The sequence below is a fragment of the Triticum aestivum genome, chromosome 3B (genome assembly GCF_018294505.1).
Source record: "Triticum aestivum cultivar Chinese Spring chromosome 3B, IWGSC CS RefSeq v2.1, whole genome shotgun sequence".
In the NCBI taxonomy this organism is placed as follows: Eukaryota; Viridiplantae; Streptophyta; class Magnoliopsida; order Poales; family Poaceae; genus Triticum; species Triticum aestivum.
In genome coordinates this window covers 724,699,538-724,726,589 of record NC_057801.1, presented here as the reverse complement: position 1 = coordinate 724,726,589, position 27,052 = coordinate 724,699,538, and positions in this window count along the sequence as shown.

Here is a 27,052-nt window from a genome sequence, read left to right as displayed (position 1 = left end):
TACTTTGGTACCTCCCTGCTAAACTAATAGCAAGGCACATATCAGGTCTGGTACACAGCATTGCATACATGATAGAGCCTATGGCTGAAGCATAGGGAACATCTTTCATTTTCTCTCTATCTTCTGTAGTGGTCGGGCATTGAGTCTGACTCAATTTCACACCTTGTATTACAGGCAAGAACCCTTTCTTTGCTTGATCCATTTTGAACTTTTTCAAAACTTTATCAAGGTATGTACTTTGTGGAAGTCCAATTAAGCGTCTTGATCTATCTCTATAGATCTTGATGCCCAATATATAAGCAGCTTCACTGAGGTCTTTCATTGAAAAACTTGTATTCAAGTATCCTTTTATGCTATCCAGAAACTCTATATCATTTCCAATCAACAATATGTCATCCACATATAATATTAGAAATGCTACAGAGCTCCCACTCACTTTCTTGTAAATACAGGCTTCTCCAAAACTCTGTATAAAACCATATGCTTTTATCACACTATCAAAGCGTTTATTCCAACTCCGAGAGGCTTGCACCAGTCCATAAATGGATCGCTGGAGCTTGCACACTTCATTACCACCTTTTGGATCGACAAAACCTTCTGGTTGCATCATATACAACTCTTCTTCTAGAAATCCATTCAGGAATGCAGTTTTGACATCCATTTGCCAAATTTCATAATCATAAAATGCGGAAATTGCTAACATGATTCAGACAGACTTAAGCATCACTGCGGGTGAGAAAGTCTCATCGTAGTCAACCCCTTGAACTTGTCAAAAACCTTTTGTAACAAGTCGAGGTTTGTAGATAGTAACATTACCATCAGTGTCAGTCTTCTTCTTGAAGATCCATTTATTCTCAATGGCTTGCCGATCATCAGGCCAGTCAACCAAATTCCATACTTTGTTCTCATACATGGATCCCATCTCAGATTTCATGGCCTCAAGCCATTTTGCGGAATCTGGGCTCATCATTGCTTCCTCATAGTTCATAGGTTCGCCATGGTCAAGTAACATGACCTCCAAAATAGGATTACCGTACCACTCTGGTGCGGATCTTACTCTGGTTGACCTACGAGGTTTGGTAGTAACTTGATCTGAAGTTTCATGATCAATATCATTAGCTTCCTCACTAATTGTTGTAGTCGTCACAGGAACCGGTTTCTGTGATAAACTATTTTCCAATAAGGGAGTAGGTACTATTACCTCATCAAGTTCTACTTTCCTCCCACTCACTTCTTTTGAGAGAAACTCCTTCTCTAGAAAGGATCCATTCTTGGCAACGAATGTCTTGCCTTCGGATATGTGATAGAAGGTGTACCCAACAGTTTACTTTGGGTATCCTATGAAGACATATTTCTCCGATTTGGGTTCGAGCTTATCAGGTTGATGTTTTTTCACATAAGCATCACAGCCCCAAACTTTAAGAAATGACAATTTTGGTTTCTTGCCAAACCATAGTTCATAAGGCGTCGTCTCAACGGATTTTGATGGTGCCCTATTTAACGTGAATCTAGCCGTCTCTAAAGCATAACCCCAAAATGATAGTGGTAAATCAGTAAGAGACGTCATAGATTGCACCATATCTAGTAAAGTATGATTACGATGTTCGGACACACCATTATGTTGTGGTGTTCCGGGTGGCGTGAGTTGCGAAACTATTCCGCATTGTTTCAAATGTAGACCAAACTCGTAACTCAAATATTCTCCTCCACGATCAGATCATAGAAACTTTATTTTCTTGTTACGATGATTTTCAACTTCACTCTGAAATTCTTTGAACTTCTCAAATGTTTCAGACTTATGTTTCATTAAGTAGATATACCCATATCTGCTTAAATCATATGTAAAGGTGGGAAAATAATGCTACCCACCGCGAGCCTCAACATTCATTGGACCACATACATCAGTATGTATGATCTCCAATAAATCAGTTGCTCACTCCATAGTTCCGAAGAAAGGTGTTTTAGTCATCTTGCCCATGAGGCATGGTTTGCAAGTACCAAGTGATTCATAATCAAGTGATTCCAAAAGTCCATCAGTATGGAGTTTCTTCATGCGCTTTACACCAATATGACCCAAACGGCAGTGCCATAAATAAGTTGCACTATCATTATCATCTCTGCATCTTTTGGCTTCAACATTATGAATATGTGTATCACTACTATCGAGATTCATCAAAAATAGACCACTCTTCAAGGGTGCATGACCATAAAAGATATTACTCATATAAATAGAACAACCAGTATTCTCAGATTTAAATGAATAACCGTCTCGCATCAAACAAGATACAGATATAATGTTCATGCTCAACGCTAGCACCAAATAACAAGATACAGATATATGGTTGTTCATGCTCAACCATTATAGAGGTAGCGTGCCGACGGCGATCACATCGACTTTGGGACCATTTCCCACGCGCATCATCACCTCGTCCTTAGTTAGTGTTCGCTTAATCTGTAGTTCCTGTTTTGAGTTGCAAATATTAGCAACAGAACCAGTATCAAATACCCAGGTGCTACTGCGAGCTCTGGTAAGGTACACATCAATAACATGTATATCACATATACCTTAGTTCACCTTGCCATCCTTCTTATCCGCCAAATACTTGGGGCAGTTCCGCTTCCAGTGACCAGTCTGCTTGCAATAGAAGCACTCAGTCTCAGGCTTAGGTCCAGACTTGGGTTTCTTCTCTTGAGCAGGAACTTGTTTGCTGTTCTTTTTGAAGTTCCCCTTCTTCTTCCCTTTGCCCTTTTTCTTGAAACTGGTGGTCTTATTGACCATCAACACTTGATGTCCTTCTTGATTTCTACCTCCGCAGCCTTTAGCCTCTGCTTGCAATATAACATCTACGCATAAAACCAGGCTCGGATGCCACTGTTGGGGAACGTAGTAATTTCAAAAAAAAATCCTACGCACACGCAAGATCATGGTGATGCATAGCAACGAGAGGGGAGAGTGTTGTCCATGTACCCTCGTAGACCAAAAGCGGAAGCGGAAGCACAATGCGGTTGATGTAGTCATACGTCTTCACGATCCGACCGATCAAGTACCAAACGTACGACACCTCTGAGTTCTGCACACATTCAACTCGATGACGTCCCTCGAACTCCGATTCGGCCGAGCTTTGAGGGAGAGTTCTGTCAGCATGACGACGTGGTGACGATGATGATGTTCTACCGATGTAGGGCTTCATCTAAGCATCGCTATGATATTATCGAGGTGGATTATGGTGGAGGGGGCACCGCACACGGCTAAGAGATCCAAGGGATCAATTGTTGTGTCTATGGGGTGCCCCCCTCCTCCGTATATAAAGGAGGGGAGGAGAGGGCCGGCCAGGAGGAGGAGGCGCGCCCAGGGGGGGAGTCCTACTCCCACCGGGTGTAGGACTCCTCCTTTTCCTATTTGGAGAGGGAGAGGGAAGGAAGAGGAAGGAGGGAGGAAGGAAAGGGGGGCCGGCCCCCCTCCCAATTCAGATTGGGCTTGGGGGGGCACGCCCCCTCCCTTGCTCCATTCCCCTCCTTTCCACTAAAACCCATTAAGGCACATATACCTCCCGGGGGGTTCCGATAACCTCCCGGTGCTCCGGTATTATCCCAATCTAACCCCGAACCATTCCGGTGTCCAAATACAGTAGTCCAATATATCGATCTTTATGTCTCGACGATTTCGAGACTCCTCGTCATGTCCGTAATCACATCCGGGACTCCAAACTACCTTCGGTACATCAAAACACATAAAAACTCATAATATAACCATCATCGAACTTTAAGTGTGCGGACCCTATGGGTTCGAGAACTATGTAGACATGACCGAGACACGTCTCCGGTCAATAACCAATAGCGGAACCTGGATGCTCATATTGGCTCCCACATATTCTACGAAGATCTTTATCGGTCAAACCGCATAACAACATATGTTGTTCCCTTTGTCATCGGTATGTTACTTGCCCGAGATTCATTCGTCGGTATCTCAATACCTAGTTCAATCTCGTTACCGGCAAGTCTCTTTACTCGTTATGTAATGCATCATCCCGTAACTAACTCATTAGCTACATTGCTTGCAAGGCTTATAGTGATGTGCATTACCGAGAGGGCCCAGAGATACCTCTCCGACAATCGGAGTGACAAATCCTAATCTCAAAATACGTTGAGTTTGATTCACTTTTATTTTGAGTTACTAAAAATTTCAGAATTTTTCAGAAAAAGATGAAGATATTTTTCTTGAGGGGCTCTTCTAGCCAAGGCTCTAAGGATAAACAAGCTAAGGAGAATGAAAAGGCCAAGTATAATCTTCTTCGTGTGGCAGAAGTACGGCTGTGTGAATGGCCTTGTGATGATTTCTTCAGAGCAGTCGGGATTTATGAAGACTTTTATTTTTTGGTTAATATTGCAGGCCTCACCGACTTCCTCCACGACCAGGGTGAACAGTATCCCTTACTCACCAATAATTTCGTGCAAAATTTCTACTTTTACCCTAAGAAATCACCTCTTTCAGTAGTGTTTCATTTATATGATGTGGCTAGGGAGATGTCACTATATGAATTTGCACAGTTTGCAAGATACCTTTCGGGGGCAGCTTAGAGGAACCACATCGTAAAGATGTGGATGGATTTATCGATACTATTACTGTAGGGGAAATGAGGAAGGTTTCCGATGCAAGAATTACTAGCATACATTTTCCTGTTTTACGCTACTTTGCAATATTTGCTAGTCGATGCTTAATTGGTCGCGAAAACTGTGGAAACCTTAGCGGTCCTGATATTATTGTTTTGTTGCATGCTTTGTTTCGTGATAACTCTGTTAGTATGGGTGCTATTATTGTTAAACGATTAAGCATGAACCGTACAAAGGGCCCCATCTTTGGAGGTATCTATGTTGCACGCCTTGCTAAACATTTCAGGATACCCATTAGGCATTTTGAGAAAGAGGAAAATTTGTTGCCCCCTACTTTTCTAGATTATAAGAGCATGGTAGCACATGAGTTTATTGTTAATAATGATGATAAGATGCTCTTGTACAATTTGAGATTTAATAAGAAACATAGTGAGACTATTATCTTGCATGCGCCCTCTTTGTTTGATTTAATTGTAGGCCATTACCTCGTCTTGCCGACGGCCGTTTACGCATACCGGGGCCAGACATCAGCCCCAGAGCCCGAGCCGGAACCACCACTTGACCCTTATCATGCATCATCTTATTAGCGGGAACCAGAGGAGATCGCCAGCCAGTGGTAATATGATGACACTCCTCAGTACATCGGAGAGAGTAGCCATGATCCATAGGCATAGACCAACTTAGGCCAAAAGCCTAAGCTTTAGGGAGTACGTATTTCTCACCAACATTACATTCATGTTCACACACTCATTCTAGTTGACGGTGCTCATACTTTTTCATTGTACTATCCATGCTAGTTTAAATTCTTTTTCTAGCTTTCTTCTTGTGTGTTTGATAAACCTTAAGAAAAACCAAAAAAATAGTTAATTTAATTTCCATGCTTGTAGTAGTAATTAAAAGAAAACCCAAAAACATTTCTCGTTCTTCTTTTGCTTGTTGGGAGCTTTCCCGTGTAAATAATTTTATTTCTTTTCTTTCCTTTGGGGTCGAGAGGAGAAGACCATAATAAAAATGTTTAGTGGCTCTCATATGCATGATTGTTGATTTAACCAAGAGCCTATATTACCTTGTCTTCTCCCTTGAATTGAATGCTTGCAGATTCCAGCTTAGTCCAATGCACGTGCACTATTATTATTATACACACCGTTCGGTCGTGCAAGTGAAAGGCAATAATGACGATATATGATGGACTGATTGAGATGAGAGAAGCTGGTATGAACTCGACCTCTCTTGTTTTTGTAAATATGATTAGTTCATCGTTCCCGATTCAGCCTATTATGAATAAACATGTTTGCAATGACAATTAGAGATTATAGTTGCTTATGCCATGCTTAATCAGCTAGGAGCTTATAATGGTTTACCTTGCATGCCAACATGCTATTAAAATGGTTGTGATGTGGTATGATAGGGTGGTATCCTATTTTGAATGATTCGAGTGACTTAACTTGGCACATGTTCACGCATGTAGTTGAAACAAAATCAACATAGCCTTCACAATATTTATGTTCATGGTGGATTATATCCTGCTCATGCTTGCACTCGGTGTTGATTAATTTTAATGGATGTTCATGACTGTTGTCGCTCTCTCAGTTGGTCGCTTCCCAGTCTCTTTCTAGCCTTCACATGTACTAAGAAGGAATACTGCTTGTGCATCCAAACTCCATAAACCCCAAAGTTATTCCATATGAGTCCACCATACCTTCCTATATGCGGTATCTACCTGCCGTTCCAAGTAAATTTCTATGTGCCAAACTCCAAACCTTCAAATGAAATTCTGTTTTGTATGCTCGAGCATCTCATGTATCAACTGGGGCTGTCTGTATCTTCCATGCTACGTGGGTTATTCTCAAGAGGAGTGGACTCCGCTCCTCATTCACGAGAAAATGGCTGGTAACCGGGATGCCCAGTCTCATGCTCAAATCAAATCAAAATAATTAAACAAAACTCCCCCAGGATTGTTGCTAGTTGGTGGTGAGGGAGTATAAACTTTACCATTCTGTTTGGGAACCGCCTATAATGTGTGTAGCATGGAAGATATCGAGATCTCATAGTTGTTATGTTGACAGTGAAAGTATACCGCTCAAAATGTTATTCATCTCTATTTTCAAATCGAGCGCTGGCACCTCTACAAATCCCTGCTTCCCTCTATGAAGGGCATATCTATTTACTTTTATGTTGAGTCATCACCCTCTTATTAAAAAGCACTCAGTGGAGAGCACCTCTTTCATTTGCATGCATCACTATTAGTTTATATTGGGTATGACTATGAATGGATCTCTTTTACCATGAATTACAATGTTTAGTCAGTCCTTGATCTTTAAAGGTGTTCTGCATTTATGTTTTGTGGTCTCAGAAAGGGCTAGCGAGATACCATCTTGTTATATCATATTATGATTGTTTTGAGAAAGTGTTGTCATCCGAGATTTATTATTATTGCTCGCTAGTTGATTGTGCCATTGATATGAGTAAATATGAGACCTAAGTGTTATTGTGAATATGGTTAGTTCATAATCTTTGTTGAAAACATGAATGTTGGCTTTACATATTTGCAACAACAAGAGCAAACAAAGTTTGTAAAAGTTTTTCTTTATTACTTTCCGTTTGTCAACTGAATTGCTTGAGGACAAGCAATGGTTTAAGCTTGGGGTAGTTGATACGTCTCCGTCGTATCTACTTTTCCAAACACTTTTGCCCTTGTTTTGGACTCTAACTTGCATGATTTGAATGGAACTAACCCGGACTGACGTTGTTTTCAGCAAAACTGTCATGGTGTTATTTTTGTGCAGAAATAAAAGTTCTCGGAATGACCTGAAAATCCACGGAGCAACTTTTTAGAATAAGTAAAAATATTGGTGAAAGAATCAGCGTTAGGGGGCCCAAACCCTGTCCACGAGGGTGGGGGGGGGGCCTCCCCTAGGGCACGCCCTCCTGCCTCGTGGGCCCCCTGGACATCCACCGACCTCAACTCCAACTTCATATATTGGCTTTCGCGAAGAAAAAAATTAGAGAAAAAGTTTCATCGTGTTTTACAATACGGAGCCGCTGCCAAGCCCTATTCTCTCTCGAGAGGGCTGATCTGGAGCCTGTTCGGGGCTCCAGAGAGGGGCATTCATCGCCGTCGTCATCATCAACCATCCTCCATCACCAATTTCATGATGCTCACCACCGTGCGTGAGTAATTCCATCGTAGGCTTGCTGAGCGGTGATGGGTTGGATAATATTTACCATGTAATCAAGTTAGTTTTCTTAGGGTTTGATCTCTAGTATCCATTATGTTTTGAGATTGATGTTGCTATGACTTTGCTATGCTTAATGCTTGTCACTAGGGCCCGAGTGCCATGATTTCAGATCCGAACCTATTATGTTTTCATGAATATATGTGAGTTCTTGATCCTATCTTGCAAGTCTATAATCACCTATTATGTATTATGATCCGACAACCCCGAAGTGACAATAATCAGGATACTTCTCTGTGATGACCGTAGTTTGAGGAGTTCATGTATTCACTATGTGTTAATGCTTTGGTCCGGTACTCTATTAAAAGGAGGCCTTAATATCCCTTAGTTTCCACTATGACCCTGCTACCACGGGAGGGTAGGATAAAAGATGTCATGCAAGTTCTTTTCCATAAGCACGTATGACTATATTCGGAATACATGTCTACATTACATTGATGAATTGAAGCTAGTTCTATGTCACCCTACGTTATAACTATTAATTACATGAGGAATCGCATCCGACATAATTATCCATCACTGATCCAATGCCTACGAGCTTTTCACATATTGTGCTTTGCTTATTTACTTTACCGTTGCCACTGTTGCAATTACTACAAAACTGCTACTGTTACTTTTGTCACTGTTACCGTTACTTCCATACTACTTTGCTACTAAATACTTTGCTGCAGATACTAAGTTATCCAGGTGTGGTTGAATTGACAACTCAGCTGCTAATACTTGAGAATATTTTTTGGCTCCCCTTGTGTCGAATCAATAAATTTGGGTTGAATTCTCTACCCTCAAAAACTGTTTCGATCTCCTATACTTGTGGATTATCAAAGACGTATCACCACCTTCCGTGTAGGTGGGACTAAAACCATGAACGACATAGTGTGTTGCCTACAAATACGTACATGCAGGCTGCAACAAAAGGCCCAAAACAAGTTTATGCCTTGCGTGCAAGTGATCAGCTTGGCCCATCGAATTGACATCCCTGATGCACGTGCGTGCTAGTCACTATGTGGCATAATTTTCCAATACCAACACAAAAAACTTAAATTTTGGTTTTTGGTTTTCGGTAATGGTTCGGTCTTTGGTTGGTTTGTCGGTTTCTATGTCCACCCTTAGCTCCAATGAGGCAAAAAGTTTGCAAAACTAAAAGAGGTCATCGATTTAAAAAAAGTTCATGAATTTAAAAAAAGTTCATCGATTTGAGAAAGTTCACAAATTCGACAAAAAAGTACACAAATTAAATAATTTTTTCACAAGAGTCTGCATGACTGAGCCGGTCCATTGTCTTCATTTGAGAGCACATTTTTCGGCATGTGTCAAATGACCCCAAAATTTTCCACGAGCTCCAATAACTTGGTTGTTCACATAGATCGTGAAGTGGGTTGGATTAGTTATTGGTAAGTTATTGGCAAGATTATCATCTTCCATCTTAGGCAACCTTGTCTTGATGATCTTCAAACTGTACAATACACGTTCAACACTAGCTGTAGAAACAGGAAGACTAACAAGTAGACGGAGTAGTCTATCAATTAGATGGTAGATTCTGTCTCTTCCTATCTCAACAAGGAGTTGACAAAGATCAGTCAACTTTGATATATTTTTCAACTCTATATCAGTGGAATTTGGAAGCATCAAGAACGAGTATCTAATATCCTTTTGAGTCCCAACTCAAGCAACCGGTAGTAATTATTCATAAGAATAAATCTATGGTGCAAGGAACAAGAAATCTGCAATTAGATCAAATGAATAGCAGAATATGCATATTAAATTACTAATCTGTGATGTCGCCAATTTACTCGTACAGGCAACGCCTACAAAAGGAGATCCAGTGGTTTCAGGTTGTAATTTAGGCTGGGTAGATGGTATTTACAAAATCCAGTTGCAAATTCGTATGGGGGGTTGCCGGAGACGAGCAGGTGGCCCGCCGGCCGGCGGACTTTGACGACCACCGGCCAGTGGCAAGGAGCCCAAAACGACCGTCTCAGGCGCTTCCTGGATCCCCCCTCACGACCTCCACGGCGCGCGTGGATCAGTTGCTCCTCAGCCTCGGCGCCGGCGTCGAGGCAGTGCGGCGGCTTGGTTCCTGGATGGAGGCAGTTAGGCGACCCGGCGACCCGGCGTGCCCAGCGGTAGGGGCGAGCGTGGTTGTGGAAAGAGAGGCGAGCGTGGTTTGGAGTTACATCGGGCAGCCCTGAGCAGGCTCGTGCAGTCATGGCCTTGTGACCTTGTACGTGTACGTGATGGGACAATTACTACTAGTAAAAAAAATTGCATTTGGGCTGGGGGGGCCACGGCCCCCTCAGTCTTCTACGTAGCTCCGCCGTTGCTTGTGACCAGTGCGCCGCCCAGTCCACGCGCAAGGAGAGGCGGAAGCTACGACCTCCTGGCCTGGCTCTCCCGGTCGCATCTGGAGCATGGCGCAGCGGAGGTTCTACCCGACGCAGTGCGGCCGTGTAGCGCGTGGCTACGAGGCGTCAGTAGCACAACGCGCGACGGCGAGGAATTGGCAACGTGCAATTCCACGACCCGACGACATGGCCGGGCTGGCTGTTGGCCGCCCGTCGATGGCGACGGCGCGGCGTTGGCTGTGCAGCACGGATTTCTCCGGTGATAGGCCATACGGCTTGGAGTTGGAGGAACCGCCGATTGGGGAATCCTATCCCTTTGGCATATTTGCATTTCCGTCCACATTTTTTCTCTTATTCACAGAAAAGGCCATATATTTCTATATTGGCACACAGGCACATAACCATGCTCATCGATTATTGCAATCGTTCAAGTGCAAAGATGCATGCATGTATCCGGTCAACCGTCCGGCTAATTAGCATCTGCTAATTAGGTTCCTTAATGCATGCATGATCTGATTCACGTGACTGCATGCAACCAGCAACCGTATACATGTATATGATGTACTTGTACACCTTTACTAGTGCTCGGGTTATACCATAATCCAGTGAAAGTCCATGATGTTTACGGATTGGTTCATGGACTTTGCAGTTTAGCAACCAGACTTACTGTTTCGAGCACTTTAACTATTTGGTTGTGGTTGAAAATTAATTTAGGGTTCGAATAACTGCCACATGTGTGGCATCGACGGGAACCAGCCCGCACGCCTCGTGTGGCATGGACGGGAACCGGCCCGCACGACCACGTCCGCGCGCACAAACGCACGGCCCGCACGTCCGTTGCGTGCCAACCCCGCCCGCACTGCCTCGTCCGAGCAAGCCGACCCGCTGCCCGCACGACCAAGCAGTTCACGGCCTCCGATCAATCCCCTCTCTCGTCTGCCGCCATCGTCCCCCACCTCTCGAACCCCGACCTCCGTCGCCGGCCTTCTCTGGTTGCCATGGCAATCAGAGCAGATCCATAGGGCACTCCCACCTCAAAACCACACCCCAACCCTCCCCCACCCCCAGCCCCAAACTCCAACCCAGCCCTCCAGAGACGAAAACTAAAAACCAGGTGAGAATCTCACGATCTCGACCTTCTCATCCTTAAGGCTGAAAATCTCCCGATCTTGTGCTGGATCTATGCTATAGGGGTAGAACACTACATGGTTCAGTGTGTAGTCGCAATTGCCAGGCAGAGTACACCAGATCTGCGATGTACTACGTTTGAAATTGACTTAACTTCCTAGCTTAATTGACGCAAGTAGTTGGGTATGAAAAATGGATGAGTAGGAATCACTAAAGAAGGACAGTAGGGGCAAATTTTTGGAATGAAGAGGGCTGGAAGAAATTAGTTGCCACTTGTGTATAACGACAGTTGCCACCTTTCCTTGTCGGTAGCTGCCACCTATTTTGACCCGTCGCTTGCCATCCATATCTTCTATGTGCAAGCAGCAAAAGAATACAATTCTTGTGGATTGTTGATGCCTTCTTGTTAATGCAGTGGTTGAGAACACATTGGAAAGAAGCGAGACACGGAAAGAATGAATCACGAAGATGGCGCTGATGCTTGGGGTTCTCAAAGGCCAGGAACGCCCCCTTGGGATGCAACAGAGTACAGTCAGCTCATCTCTTTAGGGCCGTTGCTGCCACTACTAGAACAGTACGCAGGCATAGGTATGATGCGTGAAAACAAAAGAAGAGAACAGTTGCCATCTTCGCAACGATGAAGATGACATTCTACTTATGTCGTACACTATCATTTTTTCGCAGGTTCTTATGACCAAAACACAATTAGGGGGCCCCCATGGCAAGTTCACTCTCAAGGCGCTAACACTGACAAATGTACGGGCAGCTAACTTCAACTAGCTTGTATGGATAATCAAGGTAATGCAAACCGAGAAAAGAGAACATGCTGCAGTGGACATGAGAAATGAACATGCAAAAAAACTGGCAAAAGGACTCACGAATTACCACAGGTGAAAATGCAGAGCCTTCATGCAGCGCGTGGCATCAGGCAGCACCAATGTACCTGTCATCGACATCATACACAGGTGAGTACATAAAAAAAGTGAAGTTGCGGATGATCAATTAGCAGAAGGAGCATAGTTGACAACTACAATTGCCAGGACTGGACAACTACAGTTGTCGTGTATTAGAAAATACACTTGACATCTCTGCACAATTGTTGTTGCCATCCATGGACACCTGCAGTTGCCAGGGAAGAACAACTGCAGTTGCCATGCCAGTGCGACTACAGTTGTCATGCCATGGCAACTGCAGCTGCCATGAAGGAACAACTGCGGTTGCCATGCTGATGCAAATACAGTTGCCATGCCAGTAAAACTGCAGTTGCCACAGAAGGGGCAACAGCGGTTGCCGTGCTAACACAAAATGCATTTGCCATGAATTGACCAACCACTACTTTGCGTACAGGTTATTACGCTGGTGGTAACCCGGCAAACGTCTCGTGGCAAGCTTCAGAAACTGCAGGTGGAGCACGTCATTTTGGTGTCACAGACCACACAAGAAGGTCAAATGCAACACAACAAGGTAAGGGAAAAGCTGAACCACAAAAACAGCACTACATTTGTTATTTGAAGTTATTTGTAGGCAAAAACAATAGTTGCCATGTTTGTTGAATAGTAGATGCCATCACTGGACAGCTGTAGCTGCCGTACATGTCCACGCGCAGAATCACGGCTTGCTGTTTTGAAATGATGTCGTGCCAAATCACTCGTAGATGGTGTGATCCGTTGCGATACACATGTTATTCAAACAAAAAACTTACTCTCGTACCTGTTTTTCCTATTACAGGGCCTACAACTACAGTTAACAGCAGCGCGGGGACATCTACGCGGGGAGCTCTGAGCGCACGGAAGACGTGTTCCACCAGCCAGAAGACAATCATGCCGCAGACAATTTCGAGTCACAGTCGAGAATGGCAATCATTCCAGCAATACCGACAAGCACCCGTTTGAACACAAGCACTGCCAACACTCAAGTGGATGGAACTGCCGCCGATACTGAAGTGAATGATGAAACTGATGACGAGGCAGAAGGGACGAAGATGGCGGGCAATCAGAGATCATGGTACCTCAGCCACCGTACATTAGGCAGAGATTTGAATCGTTCTAACAAGCAAAGGAATACTACCAGACATATGCAAAGTTCCATGGATTTGCGGTCAACACCGAGTATCATAGGAAAATTAAGAAAACTAATGAGTACAGCAGAGGTGAGATGAGGTGCCACAAGGCACGGAGGAACAAGAAGGGGAAAGGTGATGCGCCTGTCGTTCCGGAACGAAAGAGAGGTATCATTCTAAAGACTGAATGCCCTGCCCGGTGTAAGCTAAACGTAGATGGTACACAGTGGGTGGTCACTGACTATTTTGACGAGCACAACCACCAACTCATAAAGAAGTTCGACCTGGTAAAATTTCTGACCGCCCACAGAGGGTTCACCCCCGTCGAAAGACAATTCGTAAAGCTACTACACGATTGTAACGTCGGTCCATCAAGAATGATCCAGATACTATCGCTCATCCACAGCAAAAAGGGGACTCTAAGTAGCATGCCGTACATACCAGCTGACGTCACAAACCTACAGGCCAAATACCGTAGAGAGAGCAAACTGGCAAACATAGAGGCCACAATTGCCTACTTCGATGAGAAAGCGAAGGAAGATCCAGATTTCTTCTACAGGATAAGGTTGGACGATGAGGACCGTGTCAGGAACATGTATTGGGTGGATGGTGCTGCAAGGAGAGCCTACAAACATTTCCGAGATTGCATTTCATTCGACGCGACGTACCTCACCAATATGTACAAGATGCCATGTGCTCCGTTTATAGGAATAAATAACCACAATCAGTCGTTGCAGTTCGGCTGCGGGCTCGTTCGAAACAAAGACACGGATGGGTACGTCTGGTTGTTCAAGACCTTCTTGGAGTGCATGGATGGACTTGCGCTGATGAACATAATAACAGACCAGGATTTCAGCATGCGGGCAGGCATAGAGGGGGTCTTTCCGTTGGCAGTGCACAGGCACTGCAGGTGGCATATTATAAAGAAGGCTGAGGAGATGCTAGGACCGTTCTTTGCTGACCGTCCAGAGCTGCACAAGGCATTCGAGCTGTGCATGGACCACAGCTTGACGGTCGAAGAGTTTGAAAGGAGCTGGATGGCCATGGTTGAAGCACATGAAGTCCAAGACAACGAGACGCTTGCTAGCCTGTGGGAGAAGTGAATGTACTGGGTGCCCGCCTACTTCATGCAGTGCTTCTTCCCCTTTCTGCAGACTACGCAGCGCAGTGAAGGGTTCAATGCTGTTTTGAAGCGATACGTGAGTCCTGGCAACTCATTGCTACAGTTTGCCAAGCAATATACAGCTTTGCAACAAAAAACACTGGGATCTGAGCTATAGCAAGAAGCGAACACCGCACTAAAGCAGCCAAAATTGCTGACGTATTTACTGATGGAGAGGCAAATGAGCAAGATATACACAAACAAGATCTTTAACAAGTAAGTCAGTTGTGTTACGGTCTTATTTGCGGAAAAGTACGAAGGCAATAGGTGCCTAGTAGAGTGCAATGCAGTTGCCATGATATGCAGTTGCCATGTTTAATGAAATACTGTTTGCCATGCTTACTCAGCTGCAGTTGCCATCTTCCATGAAAATTATGTTTACAATGCTTACTCGGATATATTTTCCATGTTCAATGAAGTGCAGATGCCATGTTTAATGAATTGTACTTCCATTGGTGCATGTTGGTATGCAAATGCCAATATCAACTGAAAAATGTTATATTGTCAACGCATATGCTGAAATGCAATTGCCATGTTTACTGAAATGCAACTGCCATGTTTGTTGAAAATGCAATTGCTATGTTTACTCAAATGTAGATGCCATGTTTTATGCAATGTGCTTCCATTGGGGGAAAATATTGGTGTGGAAATGAAGATGGCCATGTGAAAATGTAGTACAGTTGCCATGTTCAGTGTACTCCAGTTGCCATGTCTAGTGTACTGCAGTTGCCATGTCTGGTATACTACAGTTGCCATGTTCAGTGTACTACAGTTGCCATGTCTGGTGTACTGCAGTTGCCATGTCTAGTATACTGCAGTTGCCATGTCTGGTATACTACAGTTGCCATGTTCAGTGTACTATGTTTGCCATGTTCAGTGTACTATGTTTGCCATATTCAAACAAAAATCTAGTTCTATTTCTATGACAGCGTAACGTCCTACAAAAAAAAGATCGCACGATAGATTAACATAAAACACACAAAACTTGCAGATTCCAGGAAGAAATAAAGCATGCCAGCATGTTCACGGCTTTCCAGGTGGATGAACATACGTTCAAGGTGTTTTCTATTTTGGGCATGTCGGATTCAGAACCTGAAGACCCAGACAGAGGAAGGAACTACTTCGTGAAAACCTCGATCGAGCAAGGTGAATACTACTACCAATGCTGCAAGTTCGAACGGGACGGCATTGTGTGTTGTCACATACTAAAGGTAATGGACATGAACACTGTGACAAGGATGCCCCGCCATTTCATAAGGCGGCGATGGACTTGGGACGCTGACGATCCGTTGGCACCGCAGACAACACACGCGGTTCTGGCTGTGCATGACGAGAGACCTGAGTCAACCATGGAAGCCGTGAGGCACATTGTGCTCACAAAGAACTATGCTGAGCTAATTGATGAAGCGTGCAAGAGTGATGACACAGCGAGAGTCGCAGAAAAACACAGGAAGGCACTGAAAAGAGAGCTTGATGAGATCAAGAAAAGGAAAGCTGAGGAAGCCTTACACCGGTTCCCCTGCACATCAAGTGTGCCTTCATCGATGGGGCCATCGTCTGAAAACTCGGAGATAGGATCTGGAACAGCAAGCACACAAACCCAGGTCAGGAACCCACCCCGTTCCATCACAAAGGGTCGCCCCAGAGAGATAAGGTACAAGTCAGGATTGGAGATTCAAGCAAAACACAAGAAAACAAAGAAAGGGGCGGGCAATCCATGAGCAGAAATTGGGGCAATGTGAAATGGTCCTGGTGGACATTTTGTTTTGTACCCTAGACGATGAGTTTTTTTATTTTTTAAATTTGGGAGAATAACTCTTGAGGAGCATCAGAAGTGGAAGGAAAATTCATTGAGTGGAGAAATGCAGTTGCCATGTTATGGGTACTTAATCTGCCATGTTATGTGTATTAAATCTGCCATGTTATGTGTACTAAATCTGCCATGCCATGCTATTTTATACTAAAATATGTGCCATGCTACTTTGTACTAAATATGTCATGCTAGATGTACTGGATCTGCCATTTTAGTTGTACTGGATCTGCCATGTTAGTTGTACTGTATCTGCCATGTTAATTATGCTTGATCTGCCATGTTGTTTGAACTGTATCTGCCATGTTAGCTCTGCTGAAAATATACTATGATATTTGAAATGACTCTGCATGACATATATTTCCATGACAAATACCACGCGATTTAGAGAAACATAGGGTGTTGTGGGCGATGTATGGGAAACAAGTTGGAAAAAGGCGTAACGTGCATAAACCATAGCCAAGGTTGTGGATGCATGATCAACCCTACCCCATGCTAGCCGGTGCACTTAGCGATGAAAAAGAAGAAGCAAAACCGACAAAATGAAAACCGCCGATGACTTTCGCTAACCGTGTATGTTGAACTACATTTGCCATCTGTTTTAGAACATCATAGACGCAATCAAAACAGCAAACTGGAGCTGTAAGCGATGAAACCGTTGTAATAATGATAAAACATAAAAAACATATGTGCATTTACGCCTAAAAAAGGTTCACGTCCACACATATATTGGAGAAACTACTAAATTGTCACTCACACACCACCACTAAAAAGTAGCCTGCGCGGGGTTGAAGTCGTAACATAGCACACTGACATAGTTTTCAACGATAACAAAGAGATAAGTACCTTACATTCCTCAGCAACAGAATGTAAGGTATGCGTCCGGTGTGTAACACCACGTGATCACTTGTACTTCTTGCTGATTTTCTTGACAGCTTCCTCCACGAACTCGCGTGCTCCGGACCGCTTGTTGAAATCTTCATTCGTCAACCAGTTCCATGTGTGGATTTTCTGGAGCTCAACGGCCGTTGTAGCTGAGATAGCAGGGACAACTCTGCCTTCCCACTTTGCAAAGTATTCCAGCGCATGAAAGCCACAGTCCGTACTGCATGAGAAAAAGACTCAGATGAACACGCAAAAAAAGGACAGACGTATCAAAGATAGACTTCAATTCAGATGTGACAACAAAAATAGGGGTTGGATTGATGTAAACGGCACATGATGGAGCGGGTTGAGAAATTACGTGTTCGCTTGCTTCACAGTCGCCACATACTCAATCGGGAAATGCCTGATCTGGACCTTTGAATGTTCGTAGTGACGGTTCCATGTCTCTTTGAGGTTGTTGATCAAGAATTCGGCATGCGTAGTAAGGTCTGTATCAGCTTCCGAACGGATTGAATCAAGCACCTCAAAACGTTGGTTCTTCAGGTCAAGGCAGATGGCATAGTGGTGACCACACTTGTCTTGCTGGTCATGTGGTGCAAGCTCCTGGAACATGGGGAACATGACCTGCATTTGAAAAGTGAATGAATGAGAAAGCAGATTACACAAAAAGAACAGCGAAGGGACAAAAAAAATAGAATCACATAGACTGTTTGGTTATGGGTGAGCAAAATGTGCCGTGCATTTTACAATCAAATTGCCACGTAGATCGCACGGGATGCAAAAATCAAGATGACAGTGTGCACGGCAGCTGTTGCCACATGAAAACATCTGCCACATAATCACAAGTGCAGCAGATGGCAAAAAACCACACCATGTGAAAAAATAGTGCAGACAGGGGAGGAGAACTCACATATTTCTTCAGTGTTAGCTTGAATTCACCGTGTTGAGCGAAATTCTTCCTCAGGATTTTGTGGTGGAAGTCACCATCCCATATTTTGCATGTCACACTGTAATGCATGATGATCTTGTTGGCACACACATCGATGTGATTGTTGATGTAGTCGATCCCGCATGCAACTACATTTGTCGACATTTTACCGTTTGGCCTCACGGACTCGGCGAGATCACCTAGGTCGACGTACGTCGCTCCGCATTGAATGACTTTGGTTCTGTCCAAACATGAGCTGTATGAAAACGACATAACATGGAAGAATCATGCCTGCTAAGTAAAAAAAATATGAAAGAACTAGAACGTAAGCGCATCATGTACAAAGAGTACGAAGAAGATGAATGTTAAGAAAGGAACAAAGCAAAATGAGAGATTATAGGGTGTGGTCATTTACGCTTTCAACTCCTTCATGTGCTTGCTGCTGGCCCTCGCATTTCCAAACCGCTTGATGATGTCGTACAGCTGGGTCTGTTCCTTAGTGGCCCTGAATTCGGGCTCGTAGTCTTCCGCGGGAGGTGGGTGAACTACCCTCTACTGTCTCACAGAACCAGGGGTGGCACTTCTGATGGTATCCTCAGATGCCGTCTCTGCAGGCAAGTTGGAACTTGATTGCCCTCGCCCTCGCGAGGTCCTCCTCTGCAATGCTGCCTCCTCGATCTTGCGGTAAGCTTCGTCAAGTGACGGTGAAATTTCCTCAGGGGTGCCTGCAATGGCTCAAAAAATAAAAAGTGTGTTAGGACAAGGAGAAAGTCAGAAAATAGATGGGTTGTGAGGAAATATGGTGTATGATGTGACATGTAGGAGGTAGAAAAATAGTGGGGAAATTGACATGTGTGGTGCAACTACAGTGGCCACGTCATGGCAACTACAGTTGCCATGCAGTTGTGCTGAATTACCATCTAGATGGATTGTGGTTGCCATGTCACATCAAATGCAGTTGCCATGTTGTGTCAACTCCACTTGCCATGTGATTGCCGTACAGAAAAAATGCAGAATGGTAAAAAAAATGCAGGTGACATGGTGTGGCAAATCCAGTTGCCATGTCGAATGCACTATATTTGCCATGTACCAGCAAATATAGTTTCCATGATGAATCAACTTCAGTTGCCACGTGTTTACCCGAATGTCAAAAATGCAGCATGGCAACCAAAAAAAATGTAGGCCATGGTGCATCAAATCCACTTGCCATGCCATCACACGGCAGTTGCCATCACAAGTGAGAACACCCAAAAGAATATGATTGGGACAAAATTCAAACCACAAAGATGTATCCAGGAAAATCAGAAGGACATGACAAGTGTACCTTGCACAATTGGCTCCGTGAACTTGACAGCCTTCCTGCCCTCGACCATTGGCTGCGCCATCATTGCGGGCATGCCTCCTGGGAAAGCAAAGGCAACTGGCAAAGGATCATGCACCACCGGTTGATCTTGACTGATGCCAAGGCTGAAGCTCGGTGGGGTAAATGCCATTGGGTGCCTTTCATTCCTACTGGCCGGATCATGAACGATTTGCGGGGCAGAATCCAATGGTGAAAGATCGACAAACATATCTGAATCGGCCGCTACAGAATGTTCGGGCTTATTTGCAGGGCGGGGCGTGTTGTCGGCGGTATCAGCAGCAGCTTTCATGGCAATCTTCTTGTTTAGGCTGTAGGGGACACCGACATTGACTGGGAGCCTGGAAGTGCGCAGATTTATGCTGGGGATTTCCACTGCGGGTAAAGGCGCAGTCTGCCCCAGCCGTTCACCTGCGTCACTCGTGCCCGGCTTCACACCTGCATCAATTGTGCTCCGGTCTTGCGGTTTCTCCATCACATTGCTTCTGGCGAGTGGCGGGAACAGTGTGGACGCAGGAACATACCCAGGCTCGTCTCTCCTGCTCCTAGATACAACCGGTGCGTTGGGTATGACTGTTGGTTGCTTGCGGGGGCTGCGATGCCTAGGTGGAAGACCAGCACGCGCCACAGTCACCTTAGCAGTATCTGCACCGACAGGGGCTGGAGCTGTTGTGTCAGGACTCTCACCTGTAGATGGCATATCCTTATGAATTGCCGCCTCAGCGGCTTCTGTCGTGGACACAGGTGTGCCACCACGCACACGCTTGGAATCAGTGTCAGAAGAGCGGGAATCTTCCTTGCCTAGGTTCGTCTCGGGAGCGTCCACTTCAACGCTTGCTGATGGGGTGGCATGGCTCACAGCAGCATCCTTCATTGCAAGAAGAGTTGGTAGTATTTCAGCTGTCCTGGCAGATACCGACTCGTCACTCCCTGATGTATGGATGCCTGTTGTTCTAGCCTGGACATCCGCAGCCGGCGGAGATGGTCGGCCACTTGCATCAGAGTTGGTGGGAGCGGTCAACGGTGCAGCAGCAGTATTGTCGCCTGGTGCCTCATGTACATCTGAGTTGCCCCCCCCCCCCCCCCCGTTGACAACTTTGAATGTAGGCATTCGAACGGGTCCTTACTGCTATGCTTGGCCCCGCGCATAGTGGTCTTCTTCACCCTGCAAAAAGAAAAAAATCACATGAGAAAGGTATGAAAAATGAACAAAAAATATGCTTGCCATGGTAGAAATCTTAAAAGAATTGAAAAAACAAGTGGAAAAGCTGGTAGTTGCCATGTAATGGGAACATGAGTTGCCATGTGTCATAGTTAGCAGTTGCCATCCAGCAGCAGTTGCCATGTTAGCAAACTTGAAGAATGATACAAGTGTATGTTCTGACAGGAATGCAATTTGAAACCTGTGTGTGGGATGAGCTCACAAACCCAAAGGTAAAGATGGCAGCTGCCATTAGCTAGAGTGGTAGTTGCCAGTTGGCCTAGATGCCAGTTGCCATGTAAAGACCAATAGGAGGTGCCGTAAACTAAAAAAATGAAGGAACAAATCATTTAGAAAAACAGTGGTTGCCGCGTGGGGGACGATGACAGAAGAACATGTGACAAGCTGAAACAGTAGCATTGAAAATTCAAGAAAAAATACCACTATGTACATGAAAGCACATGGATCAACATACTTCTTGACTGGCTTCCTCAGGTCTGGCAACACGACAGGATCCCCGGTGTTGGTCGTCGTCGTACGAGGAGAAGACCTGGTGGAAGGGGTGTCACCGACAATGGGGGCACCTTTGTTCAAGCGAGCAGAAACACGGGTTGGCGTTTGCGCCTGTTTCTTCGTAACTGCTCGTCCACCAGCGGTCGGCTCCCTGCACGTAACAGATGGAGGGAAAAAAGAAGGTGGCAACTGTCAGACAACGAACCCATTGCCGCGCTTGACAAAAAACAAGTGCAGAGAAATGGATGAGATTGTTCCAAGAAAATAGACACAGCAGAAAACTAAAATTGAAAGTCGAACCTCCTCCTGGCAGCTATGGGATCGGTCCTAGACCTCTTGCCATGCGAACCCTGCCCAACATCATCTGGAGCCCTCCCCCTCCTTGATGGCAACACCCCCTCGCCTCTCGCAGCCGTATGTTCTATCACTTTCTCCGGTGGGGGGGGCATCTGTTGCATCCTTGCCCTTGTTGGCGCCTGTGCGAACTTCAGCATGTTCATCGTCATCCGTGTCCTGATGCACATTATCCATGTCATCGTCGTCATCCTTGCTGAGGCAAGCGTCTCCATCTACATCATCTTGTGTGTCACCGGGCTCTTGGGAACTGTTGTAGTCATACCGGCCACGTCAACCGGTTGGTCGATGTGTACGTTCTGGGACAAATGAAGTGAACTGCCTCGCAACCGCGTCGCTGTCAGAGGTACTGAGGGACGTCCACCCCTCAACCAACTTCCCGAGCAAGCTGGTCATTCCGGATGCAAACTGCCCAATTAGATGCTCAACTGGTGCCCTCGCCTGTGCACAAAAACAAGAAGCATCAACAACAACCCGTATTGCAGTCGCTTACGCGACATCAACAAGTAATCCACGGCAAACAATGGATGTCGATATTTTGATTACCTCAGAAGGGCAAGACGGAGCTGAGTGCACGTCCATCCACTTTCCAAATTTTTGAGGCCCCCCAAACACGCTGTAGTCTATAGCATGCTTGGCCATCAGCTATGAAAAACAAAAAGAAATTGTAAGCATGCCTTATAAACCACGGACAGTTGCCTCATGTCAAATTTGTAAGCATGCCGTGGGAAGAGATAAACAAAAACTAACCTGTAGTTTTCCATATGTGGTATCAGTTGCCCTGTCTGCGGCAAGCACAGCCTTGATAGCGTTGATGGTCCACGCAGAAACAGCAAACTTGTGCGTAGGCGGCAGGCCTCCTACCACAGAGAAATCCACGGTGGACAGATCAAGACAGTCGACATACATCAGCTGATTTAAAACAAATTTACAAAGAAAGAAATGTCAGTTTCCATCATGGGTACTTTGTAGTTGGGAAAAAGAGCAGGATAATGTATGATCCAATGATAGTATGTATGTGCTAGTTGCCATCAAACCATCATACTGTGATAACAGTTGCCATGCTAATATGATGGCAGTTGCCATATTGTCAGTATGACAGTTGCCATATTGTCATTATGGCAGTTGCCACATTGTCATTATGGCAGTTGCCACATTGTCATTATGGCAGTTGCCATCTTGTTATGATCGGTTTGCCATGCATGAATAAAACTGTGTTATAAAACAAGAGTTCACACAGAGATCTGGTAAAATAAATACCATTAAATGCAGTCGACAACCCTTCTGGTACATCTTGTTTTTGAAAGCATCATGGAGAAAGTCGGCAATAAACTTACACCAGTTCATGTTCTTCACATTTTTCAGATTCGCCTGCACCACACAAAATTTCAGGGCAAAAAGTTTGCCGCATCAGAAATCAAACGGAAAATAACAACGAAAACACTGGCAGTCATTAGCTTAACACGTGACATCGGAGCCATAAGATTGAAGGACAATAAAGTAGAAATGATGGATCATTCACCAGGATGGGGAAACATTTGTTGCTTGGGCGAAGGGAAGTGGTCGGCGCGAAAACAGCTGAGATGAGGTACATGAGTAGCTTCATCTTGAAAACATCTCCATGTGTCATCATGGCCTGTAGCAAATCTGCCACTACAGACGTGTTCGGCATGGATTCCGACGCAGGAAACAAACGGGGGAACAGCTCTTGCTCGATCTCATTGTTAACCTCGTACGGGACTTTGATATGTCCACGAGGCACGCCCAGAGTGCAGAACACAGAATCCTCGTTCAACGGGAGTCTTCCACGTCCCGGAATCACGAACTCCCTGGAGGTGGGCTCGTATATCTCAGCAAGTCAGTCGCATACATGGTTGACAAGGTTCGTGCACCAGACAGCCATCATAGATTGCATGCCCATCTTAGCAGTAGAAGCCCCCTTCTGATCATTGTTGAATTTGTCAGTCAAGGCAGTCAGTCGTTCTTGGGAGGCTCTATTGCGAATACGTTTCTTCTTCTGCAAAAAGCAGACACAAAAGTGATCAGTTGTTGCCATGTTTTGCAATGTCAAGAGAATTTAGTTCATGACAGACGACTACAAAAGATATAGGTGCCAACCAATAACAAAAATCGGGAGGAGATGGGGCGGGTGTGTGGACAGTTACCTCGTCGCCCTCTTTTCTCCGTCCAGTTGCCCGGTTACGCTCTGGTGGATCCATGAAATCATCGTCATCATTTTGATGATCGCCACGAGCCATTCTGCTGATGTAGGAACAGACCAAATTGTTAAGGGGGAAAATTTAAATGCAAGAGGTAAGCATTTGCCACCTAACAGAAAATGTCAACTAGTGAAAGCAAAAATATAGCATGAACACGCATGCGGCCCCCCCTCCCCCCCCATATGATTGTCGAGAACATAAACGTGGCAAGTAAGCACGTTGGTTAATGCACTTGAAAACAAAATGTTGAAGTTGCCATGTTAGCCCAATATAGTACAAAAAAAGCAATGAAACCACATCTGAATCATTAACCTGAAAAAACAGGCACAGTGTGTTCAGATATCACAAAAGTCAGTGTGGCAAAACGAAAATATTGCGTCCGTAGTACACTGAAAATGCCACATTTGTACTGACTATAACATGACAACAGACATGATGTGGCAACAGACATGATATGGCATCTGGCACAATTGGTACGCAAATGTGGTTGCCATATTATGCAGCCAATTTGCCACACTGTCATATCTACATTGTGGCAACAGACATTGTGTTCACATTCTATTTGCCACATGATTATACAATCCAAGTGGTAAACACGCACACTCGATTTGCACATTAGTTGCCGTCCAGTGCAGCTGGATGTCGAAACTGCATTGACTACCGATTGTGGCAACTATCAAAGTGTGGAAACTATGACAAATAATTCAGAAAAAATTAGATCTCACAATGAAAAAGCATGTTTGTGGTTACTATCATATAATTTCACCAAATTTCAGTTTGCCACATGGAAGAGCATGTGTGTGGCAACTATCATAGTCATTCAATAAAATTAGTTGCCCTATGTGAAAGCTTGAATGTGGCAACTATGACATACATTTTCGGTAATTTGTTGCCGCAAAGGAAAACACGTTTGTGGCAACTATCACATTTGTTCAGGGAGTTTAGTTGCCACACAAAATTCGCCTCGTTCTGTCAAGTTCAGCCATTCTGCCAAGTTCGCCTTGTTCTACAGTTTCAAAACCAAACTAACTAGATCTAGGTTTCAATGGCAACTACTTCGACTTCAAAATCACCCTCAAAATTCTCACACGAACTGACTGCAAACGCAAATTCGAACCAATGCGCATCAAAACAAACCGGGGGACACCTCCCAAATCCATGCGCAAGACTAGTGCATGCCTCGGAACAGGCATAGCCGCACTGACGATGCCGTGGCTGCGGCGACGACGAAACTGCCCAGTGCCACAAAAAAACGGTTAGCAGACAACTTCGGCGCCGGCGGGAACGCCGATGCACCGCCGAATTGCCAGAATCTCTATGAATCGATCTAGGAATCGAACAGGGAGGGAAAGGGGAAAATGCAGGAAGTGGTTGCGAGAGATGAAGCGAGCATTACCTTCAACCCGCATGGGTTCCGGCGAAGCCGCTCCGCTCCGGCGAGCACCACCGACGGCCGCGAACACCGTCGATTGTTCTGCCTCCGCCGTCGCCTTCTCCTCCAGTGGTTTCAAGTGCAAGTGGGTTGTGCCAGTAAATGCGTCCCGGGTGAGTAAAATGGAACCGTGAGGGAGAGGGTGGAGGGGTGTGCGACATGTTTGACGTCAACCGCGGTCGGAGCGTGGCGTGCGGGCGCATGGCAGTTCCACCGCAAGCCACGGAGTGGCAACCGCTAACCATGGGATGGCAACCATCGTGCGGGCGAACTGACTCGCACACCGCACACGAGAATCGTCCTACGTGGCACCGAAAACCGGCCTGTTTGCTACAAGATTCGTGCGTACCGAAGCCAACGGAGATGTTTGCGTGTGGTCGGGGTGTTGAACGCCCACACGTGTGGGCGTTAACATTTCCGTTAATTTACTAGAGAGTAAATTAATGGGCATGAAGATTTCATGCAGGATATGTTGAATATATCTGGAATGAATTTGCTGAGTTTGCCTGAATCTCAGTTCTACCATAATCGTACATGCTCACGAGGCTCTTGCTATAGCTGATATAGCATAGTATGTTGCATTGCACTTCATCTCACATCATTGACACCCCGGTCTGTTGGGATCAATAGAGAGTGGTGATGATACCTGGAGCGCATAGGGAATGGGCATTGGTTCGATTCCATGACTTTGAGTGTGTGGTACCATGCAACTCTGATGGGCATCAAACCTACTCAAAGTTTGAGATTTTGCAATTGCACAGTTTTAGATGCCAATCTCATCGCGGAAATGCTCACCACTTTCAATCCTTCTATGAGGATTTTGGATGAACAATATCATCAGTGGGATAGGAAAATGGAGATGTGATGAGAAGCACAATAAGAGTGGTGTTCAAAAGGGCATGTCATTTCAAGGAAAATGACGAGGCTACCAACTCTGATGGTTGCTATAAGTGTGGTGTATAACCCAGTTTGCAAGAGAATGTGATACTCCCAAGCATCTGGTGGATCTATACATGCAATGAATTGCGAAGGGCAAAAGATTCATGGAACCAGTGTGAAGCTTACTTCACTAGACTTAGCAATGATTTCTTGATGATTAAAGTTTCTTAGACGTTCCTTAGAACGTGGGAAATCATACGCATGTTTAGCTAAAGGGAAATCCACTTCTTAGTGTCTATGACATGCTAGTGGACTTCTCTACCAGTGATATACAATGTATGTATTTCTATATGAGTTCAATCATATCTTGAAATTGGTTTCCTTCTATATAGAAGCCTATTTCCAATTGAGAAAAAAAATGTGTTAGTAGAAACTGGGTCTACTGACATGATACTAAGGGAGATTAAGTATTTCCAGACTCTTGAGAAGAGTAGTGGAAACATCATGACAATTTTTGGTCGTGATGGGGTAATTGTTGGTTCTAGTCAAGCCATAATTACACTCCCTAGGGGTACTATATGACAATTGTGACACCCCGATTCAATCGTACACTAATCATGCATGCAAATGTGTACGATCAAGATCAGGGACTCACAGGAAGATATCACAACACAACTCTAAAAAGTAAACTAAGTCACACAAGCATCATATTACAAGCTAGGGGCCTCGAGGGCTCGAATACAAGTGTTCGAACATAAATGAGTCAGCGGAAGCAACAATATCTGAGTACAGACATAAGTTAAACAAGTTGCCATAGGATGGCTAGCACAAACTGGGATACAGATCGAAAGAGGTGCACGCCTCCTGCCTGGGAGCCTCCTAAACTACTCCTCGTCGTCGACGACCTGAACATAGTAGTAGGCACCCACGGTG